Here is a 9,687-nt window from a genome sequence, read left to right as displayed (position 1 = left end):
TTCAGTTAAAGTCTTTTTTCATCTCCCCAGGCAAAAGTAGTCGGTCTCCCCTCTGTGGTCCCTTTGCGCTTTGTTCACTATTCTAGCCTGTACTCAGCACAGTGTGGCACAGGTATTTGTTTGCCTGTTTAGATTATTTGCAAACTTTACTGGTGATCAGGTGCTGTACGAAGTCCTCTGGGTCAGGGGCTGTATTTCCTGGCTCCTGGCGTGGTGCTCGGCAAAGCAGTTTTGGTAAATGCTTCTTTAGTGAGTGGCTAACTGGCCTGGTGGAGGCTGCTGGCGCTTTAGAAGAAGAGTCTGGAAATACACTGGGTTGTGTTTTTCTAGTTTGCCGGCAATTAAGCCATTCCATACTGTTTTCTCATTGGAGATATATTCCTTCCAATGTCCACTTGTTCACCGAGGAACCATTCATGAGGACTTGTAAGGAGCCCTACTCTGCTAGGTGCTGGGCCTTCTGTAATAGCCTTGCATAGAGCACACACGGGCGAGTTATGACATCACATTAGAGTGCCTTTTGTAAGTCAAAAAGAAAGAGGCATGTAGAGAGTATGTACAGGTCAAGAGGTAGCTCAGGAACAAGATGAGTTGAGAGGATGGGGAGGTGAGTCCAAGTAGGACACGGTCCCTGGGCCAGGAATGAGGGGCAAAGTGGACAAACAAGCTTTGTGAACTTGGACTGACCTCACAGAACCTCCATTTCCCTCATCTGTAAAATAGGTATAATAACGACATGGGGTTAATAAACTAGATAAATAAAACAATTTTGTAAATTATAAAATGCCTGTAAATACTCATTATTACTTGTATCTTTGAAATGTTTTCAGTGAAGAAGTATGTGTAAGACCCACAAGGGGTGACATCATTGTTGCCAACATTTCACTCTTCCCCTGGCTTTGTTTTAAAGAGCCCTCCCCACAGTGAGGACAAGGTGTTCCCGTGGGGAGTGCTGAGAAGGCCGGAAACTGGGAAGCCTGTGGTACAGCCTTTCCTGTTGGCGGGAACCACCCAAGGTGGTTTACAGAGGAATTCTGATGGGAATGTGACAGGAATAATTCACCAGGTTTTAGGCGACCCTAGTATCCACAACCTAATTTGGAGAGTGGCAAGTTACGTTTCCACACACTTGGGCATGACCCCATCTGAGTTGCACTTCTGTAAACTATTTGATCACTAAAATCATAAATTTAAGAATATCACTCACTCCCGCTCAGTCACTTCCCAATCAGCTTCAAATATTCAGAAATGTCTAGTTTCCTGATCTTTATGTTTCCTCCAGCCCCTTTCTCACTTTGCTTTTTTCATTATCTAGGAATCGTTGTCTTGTCAATAGCATCAACTTATTTGTCCCTGGTCTTTTCAAAGAACTTGCCCCTTAACACCCAGCCTGGATTGGCCCAACTCTCTGCTTAAACTCAGTCTACTGAGTGCTGCCAGAGAAAATCATGCAATAGTGAGATTAGTGCTTCTACAAATTTAGTGCTGTTCCTGATGTTCTTCTATAACAGGGCAATATTTGAAAATCTTATTGGATATACTTTCCCTCCCTGGTAATTCCCTCTGCCATCCACTGAAGGCAAGAGCGTCCCTTGCTTGAGTGGGAAGGCAGTAGAAACCCACCAAAAACAAAGGAGTCAATGTTGAACTTCTCCAAAATAGGCCGTTGAAGCTCATTTTAGGGAAAATAGATGTGAAAGCCAAGATTTCCATTTGCAAGAGCCAGGCTTTGTTGAGAGAAGAGAGGATGTATGGGTTCCAAGGAAACAAAATAGAGAACTAGAGCAGAGTGGATAGAGATAACCACCGAGTAGGGAAGATGAATGATACACCGTGATGTGTGGCCGTTTCCTGTCATACCAGGAGGAACAAGGCAAAGCAAGATAGAAACCTGTCCTGGGCTGGGGTACAACCTGATGAGAAAGGCAGAGGAACACCAGGGAATGAGACATGACTATGAATTGAAACTTGTAAAGTAGGGATACAGGGTGAGAGAGAAAGAATGGAGATCTCCCAGGGAGATTTGGGAATCCTGGAGCTGAAAGAATTTGTGTAACCCTTCTCAATTGGCATTCTGAAAGAATGCTGTTAACTGGTACAGTGGTCCTGCTTGTGTGGGGTGGCCACAGTCAAGAAAAAAATGCCATATTTAAATAGAAGGAAACCCTGATATAGGCTGGGTCCTTCCCATGCATGGAAGATATTCTCACGCCCCAGATGCCATCACTGGGAAGATGAAGTGCAGAGGGGACCTGGAGCCAGGATGGGAAGGACACTCTTGTATCCCTGTGGGGACTCCTCCTCTGCCCAGTCTTTGAATACCTATGTTTTCTCCAGGTCTCCTCTCTTACACAGGTAATTCTCAAATTTGTGTCTCTGAGTTGAAAACTCCTTCAAAGTCTTACCCCTAGAGCCTGGCTCATAATTGGATCTCAGAATATGTTTCTCAGTCCAATAAATTAACTTTTGTGGTTCCTGCACTGAATTGAAATTTGGTAGCATTTTTGCTACTTTAAAATAATATAGTGTCACTAGAGGCCTGGTGCAAGAAATTTGCGCACTCAGAGGGGGTCCCTCAGCCTGGCCTGCACCCTCTCACAGTCCAGAAGCCCTCAGGGAAAGTCTAACTGGCGGCGTAGGCCCACCTAAGCTGTCAGTGGGACATCGGTAGGACTGCCGCAGAGGTGGGAGAGGCTCCCGCCAGCCAGCCGTGAGCCCAGCTTAGGGCTTCTGACTGAGCGGTACTCCCCCTGTGGGAGCGCACTGACCACCAGGGGGCAGCTCCTGCATTGAGCGTCTGCCCCCTGATGGTCAGTGCACATCATAGCAACTGGTCATTCCGCTATTCGGTCAATTTGTATATTAGCCTTTTATTATATAGGATATCTTTGGCTTGTAAACTTTCCAGATTTTTTTGACTGGAAGTATCTCAGTACCTTTGTTGAAATATGGTTGTGCCATAGAACATTACGTTTCATATTTTAGACAATAATTAGTGTATCTGAAATGTGGCAGAAAAAATTTAGGAATACTGTGAAGACTTTTGAGTCATATAATGCATCAGTTAGCTTAAAGCTTCCACCCCTGTGATAGTAGGTCTCTAGACCTTCCTCCAAGTGTCCATAGGTTACTTGTGGAAATCCCTAGGGGGTGTCTTACTTGTGCACACAAATAGGGCTGTCAGGTATTGCCACCACATGGGACCCACTCCACTCTTCTCTGCCTTTGGTCCCAAAGTGTCTGCATCTGCTGGGCAGGAAGCCGCTTTGTAGAGTGTTTCTGCCACCACCCAGGATGAGAAAAGCAATGCCCATGACAAAGCCATGGAAATTTCCACCTTTGGGATGTCAATGTAATACCACCTCCTGTGCAAAGGTAGAGAGAATAGCTTTCCCCATAATTCTGGGCCATGTTTGATCACTGAGTTCCTAAGCCTATGGCCTCACAGTTTTGTAAGCTTCTGACTATCCTTTTTATGGAAAAGGTCTGAAAACACACACGCCACCATCCCCTTCACACCCTTCTACCAAGCCTTCGCCAAAATTCCTGTCTACTTTTCTAGTTACCAAACAACAGCAGCAACCATGAAACTCCAGTGTAAAATATCAGGAGCAAAAAGATCAGTTTAATGGGGTGAGGGAGAGAAGGAAGAATGAAGAGTACTGTCTTCATGAGCAGAATTGAGATTCCAGTCCTTCCAACTCCACATGCTCTGTTCCAAAATACTTTGAATAGGATGAAATGTAGAATCATGACTGGTGGGAAAGGAGGTAATTTCTTCCCTAGTAAATATGGGGTCAAAAGAGTGAAGAAGGAAAATAAATTAGGAAACATCACCCTATGAGCATCAGAGGGACTCATGGACACGTGGTCACTTAAGATCTACTTTCCGAACTTCCTGATCCTCCTGCACCTCCTACCTTGTTCTGTCACCTCCTACCTTGTTCTCTGTCTCTCTAGAGGTTTTTGCCACTGGCATCACCATTTATTCTCCCGTTAGAGTTCCCTGTGTCCTCAGACTTAACACATTTTATTCATCTGCTATGTGGAGACCTGTCTGTGTCTGCCCACATGTCTGCCTCTTTCTTCTGCCCAAGACAGGCCTCTGTCAGTGGAGCCCAAACTCCAATCACCCCAAACCAGCCCCAGTCCCCCAACAAGCCTCCTAATCTTGTACTGGGATCCAGCCATTCCAAATCTTATATTGGGAGTGAGAACAATTCTTTGGGATGAGAGTTTTAAAATTTGATATTTAAAAGAAAATGGTATTCTGGAGATGGATGGTGGTGACCATTGCATAACACTGAACTAGACCCTTAAAAATTTGTTAAAATGTTTTAAAACATAAAAAATGGCAAATGATTAAAATGAGTTCACTCTTTCAATTGAGGATTTTAAAATGAAAATAGCAAACATTAGCATAACTCTAAAGATTTGTTTTATTTTTGGTAACTGTATAAGGAATAAGGAAACAGAAATGGAAATCAGAATGAGAAATAGAGAAGATTTGTAAAATACTTCAAAATTATTAAACAAAGTTGGTCAAATGTACATCAACTTCTTTTGCAGTGTACACTTGCATTTGCATAGATTTCTATTTTTATCGTTATGAATTTAAGTATTTCTTCCTTTGGTGGAGGCCTATTGCCTGTCGAGAGGGAGGAAAGTTGGAGAAACAAAACAAGGCTTTGTGCATCATTCACAAGGGCTGATTTGTTTTTGAAAAAATTCCAAGGAAGTGAGGAATCTTAAAGCTGTGTTTTATATAGTATTTCGTTAAGCCTTCCCCTATCACTGCGGTCCCACTTCTAGCAAATGCACACATAATTCTTATTACTGTTGATGAATCTATGAGAAAAGGAGAATTTCAAATCATTTAGAAAAAAAAAAAATCACAGGGCCTACATGATTCTCTGCTTATTCAAAAGCCTTGTTTCCAGTGGCCAAATACAAATTCTTCATTTACCACAAACCCCAAAATGTGGGAAGAAGATAGCTGAGTCAACAGGAAATAAAGGAGACAACTCTCAAGCTCTGTGCAGAGAATTAAAATGCTTCTGTTCCCACATGCAGACAGAGACAAACTCTTGTTTTTAGGAGCTGGAGGCCGCCTAGCTTCTGACCAGCTTGGGTAGTGCACAAAGACACTATGGGGTCACTCTGAAAGGAGTTATTTTCAGTGAAGAAGGAACATAAAATAGTCCTCCAGCACACTCAGTGCACCAACTTTTTTGAATTAGGAACAACACCGGTGTGTAGTTTTGTTCTTTCCCATATAGGAACTCCAATCAGAGAAATAACAATCTCTCCTTCCAATCAAACAAATAACTTCACGTGGACGCTCTCTCCACGGCATTGCAGGCCTTTTAAGGACAACGCACTTATCACTCTCATGTCTCTGGGGAGTGTTACAAAATTGTTATTCTTTATAGTTCAGACACCCAACCACAGAGGTTAAATGATTTACCCAAGTTCAGCAAAATCTGCGTCTCCCAGGGCAAAGGAAAATGGTTACGGTTTTTCAAGAGACACACACCAACGCTTGTGTTGTTCTGGGAGCCCTTCCTATGGAGAATTCAGTTCCCAATCTTGGGAGTTAAATTCCATCACTGCTCTAATGAGGCACTTTCCCGAGTCAGCTGCTTCTTTTTGCTGAGCTGCTTGATTGCATTTCAGACAGTTTTCCAAGATGACAATGCCCATTTCCCCACCATGCCCACTTCCCCACCATGCTGACATTCTTCCTTCATTTCTTCCTTTAGCTTAATTTTTAAAACTGTTGCAGCTTTTCACTAACCTAATATAAACTATAATAATTTGTTAGCAAAGTGGTAGACAGTGTCATCTGGAAGTGAAGTGACTTCAGGCAAGGAAGAAGGAGAAGGCAGGATGAGTGCTAACGACAAGTGACATCTGCGCTCTGTGTGATTATAATAATGTTCTTAATGGTGAGGTGTGGACAAAGAGGAAATCCCTTGCAGGTAACCCACCAACAAGCATGTTAAGGAAAAGGATTGCATTTAAGCCAATTAATAAGGAGAATCAGCTTAGGGCCATGGTCGGCAAACTGCGGCTCAAGAGCCACATGCAGCTCTTTGGCCCCTTGAGTGTGGCTCTTCCACAAAATACCACAGCCTGGGCGAGTCTATTTTGAAGAAGTGGCATTAGAAGAAGTTTAAGTTTAAAAAATTTGGCTCTCAAAAGGAATTTCAATCGTTGTACTGTTGATATTTGGCTCTGTTGACTAATGAGTTTGCCGACCACTGGCTTAGGGGCATTTTTCTTCTAACCCACGTATTGAGTTATTTAAGGGTGAATACACTAGAATGTCATTCAGTGATACAGTGAGATTCATGTACCTGCAAAAATCTAGAACCTCCAAAGTTGGTTTAGAAGGTACGTATGTGAGGTCTGTCAGATTCTAACATTCATCTATTCATTTAACAATTGTTTCTTTAGTTCCTACAATATACAATATGAATTTACATGGCTTTTGATGTTCCAAAGAGTAACTGATTTCAAAAAATTATTCTGCAAGGTATCTATGCCTTCTATTCCCATGAACCTTTCAAATATTGCCAAACAAGCTTACTTTTCTTTTTTTGCTGGGGTAGAAATACTTTCAATTCCAAGGGTAGCATTCTGCCATAATATTCTAGCTGCCATCTCTAAAGGCGACAGAAATTTATATGAAAACATGTATGTAAATTCTTAGAGCTCTTATCATGTGCTGTACCTATTACTCCTGGCTGTAGATACACGTTGCTCTCCAAGAGTCAACTGCACCTCTGTGAGTAGAATACACCCACATGAGTGCAGGCCACTGGCTTAGGCAGGGATGGAGACCTCATAACCTCCTTTGAAAGACACTAACCCTTTTAGAACCTGGAGGCCTCAATAGAAGAGATTAATGTATTTCTAATAAGTGTCCAGAGGAAAATGTTATGTACTTTACTTTTTTCAGGGTCCAAACTCAGTTGCAGGCAGAACTCTTTCTAAAAGTTTCAAAAGAAAGGCAAGCCAAAATGTGCAGGCATACCACCAAGCCTCTCTAACTTTTCCAGATTGTGGGCATAAAGACACAGCAAAGGCGGCCCAGAAAAGGAGGGACAGAGAGTTGGCAAGACCAATGCCAAGCTAACTAGACTTTTCTTCCAAGTCTTCATGGTTTGGATTATCTTGCTACCCTATATGTAAGTTAGGAGGATAACACACAAATGGAGAAATGTTGGTAATATTCTGATTTCATTCATTTAAATATAGGTGAGGATATTATCTATGCAAAATTATAGATCACATTAGATTTATAAAATGGTATGCCAGAAATTATTCACATCTAATGTAAATATCTTAGTTTATGACCACTAGAAACTTTATGCTAACCAAAATAATTTGATTTTAAAATGCCAACATTATATTTAATATTATGAAAGCTGAATTCAGAAATGCCATCAAAATGACTAACTCATGTTTATAGAATGGATGGTTATTTAGAAGTAGATCATAGAAATGGGCAAATCTCTGACTAAGCTAAAAATGGTTCATCCTGTGGCTATGCATAAGCAACCCAAGACTAGCAAGTTTATATGCTAACATTCAGTATTATTAGAAAAATTCTCAGAAAATTAACCTAATCGTGAGGGAAAAGTAGTTTACAGTTGTAAAATTAATCCAAACAGTGTTCATGGGACATGTGCACATTGGTAGGGGTAATAAATAACCTCTTTGGTAACATCAGATCACTAATGAAATCCACTCACTCTCCTTTTGGTGTGATTTCAGATGGCACTTTGGGGTATAAGGGAGGTGAGACCAGCATCTTGGCCCTCTCTCCTTACCCTCTCCGGCCGCCGCACTTGAGGATGGGGATTTGTTTAGTGCACTGTCAGTCGTGTTACTGTGCATTCGCTGGGTATGGTTTCCTCCCTTTAAATCTTCCCCTAGGTTTTTCACCAAACGAACAAACAAACCAACTGGGCAGGGTGAGGGAAGAAAGAAGGTGCTCCCTCCAAGAGAGAAGACTGTAGCATGTGAGGTTTCAGTTACCACGCAGGAAACAACTGCAGGTGGATCGGGGACACTGAGCCATGTGTCACAGCCTCCCTTTATTTCAGTCAAATCGTACCATGAGCCCTAACTGGTTTGGCTCAGTGGATAGAGCATTGGCCTGCGGACTGAAGGGTCTCAGGTTCGATTCCGGTCAGGGGCATGTACCTTGGTTTCAGGCACATCCCCAATAGGGGGTGTGCAGGAGACAGATGATCGATATTTCTCTCTCATTGATGTTTCTAGCTCTCTATCCCTTTCCCTTCCTCTCTGTAAAAAGTCAATAAAATATATTTAAAAAAAACACACAAACAACAACAACAACAAAAAACAACAACAAACTGCACCATGAAGGAGTATATCCCGCTTGATTGTAAGCTCGCTCTTCAAAGAAGAAGGTGGGTGCCCTGGGCTGGTGGGAAGAAGAGTCTCCCTTTTTCTGCCATATCCTCTCCTCAAAACGGGGTGACAACCGGCCTAAAGGAGAAAGAAGCTAACAGCACCGGAGTCTGCGTCAGTCTGGGAGCGCCCCAGCCCAGCCGGCCCTGTCGGTGCCTGTGGGAGGTACACGGGGTGTGCGCCCTGGGACAGCACCATCCCAGGCAACGCCCCACCGCTCCAGTTGGCCTTTGCTTAAATTGTGCTCATGACCCCTTGGAAGGACACTGAAAAGGAGACACACAGGACTCCTGTGCGTGGCCTCTGGCCTCTCCCTGGGCCCGGCCAGAGTCAGAACCAGGGCTGTGGAAACATCCAGCCCCGAGTCCTTGCAGAGCCTCTGCTTAAGGTGCCCGCCCCGCCCCCCTCCTCCCTCTCCGACTCTCACTGCTCTGTCACCCCTTTGTTCACTTCCTATATTTCCACTCAGATGTGGTTTAGGGTTTTCTTTCCAAGGCATATTTTGCATGGAAGAATGCTTTCAGTGAGCTGAGGCCCTAATTGCCAAATAACGGTTGCCAAAACATGTTATTTTGGCTTCAAGCTGGTACAGAGCAGGAGGCGTTTTCCCTCCGTGAAAAAAAGAAAAAAAAGAAAAAAGAAAATCCTCCTTCAGCAGCCCCAGGGCTATTTGCAAACACAAGGGGTTCAGGCCTCCACCGCGCTTGCTCCAGCGCCTGCCCTTCTGGTCGGTCAGCTTCCCACTCCAGGAGGCGTCAGTGGCCCTTCCCTGGGTCGGTGGCAGCTCTGGGGAGGCCCTGGCCATGTGCTTGGCCACCAGGGGGGCGCCGACCGTCTGCTGGAGAGCTGCAAACTCCAGCCCAGCCGCCCAGGGAGCACGGGAATTCCAAATAGAGACAAATCTGGGGCCTCAGGGGAAGCGGGATGGAACTGATCGGTAAGAGATATATCACTGCTAATTAAGTCCTGATCCCCTGGCTCTACTTGAAACAAATCAGGGAGGGATCAAGTTTTGAGAGCAGGTGCTAACTGGTTGCAAAAGACAAGTCCATCACTCCAGGAAAAGGCTTTGCAGGTAGCTCTAAGGAGACACCGCTCAGAGTCCAAAGCTTTGCTGAGCAAACTCATTACTGGAGAGACCCACGGCTCCTATTTGTCTCAGGACACCAGAAGTGTGTAGGGACCTTCTCTGCTGTAACACATGACTATTTCTTTTTGTCCTCTGTTTCCCCCCACCTCGAC

Source organism: Eptesicus fuscus, chromosome 2 (assembly GCF_027574615.1).
Source record: "Eptesicus fuscus isolate TK198812 chromosome 2, DD_ASM_mEF_20220401, whole genome shotgun sequence".
Taxonomy (NCBI): domain Eukaryota; kingdom Metazoa; phylum Chordata; class Mammalia; order Chiroptera; family Vespertilionidae; genus Eptesicus; species Eptesicus fuscus.
Note: the sequence above shows the minus strand (reverse complement) of the source record.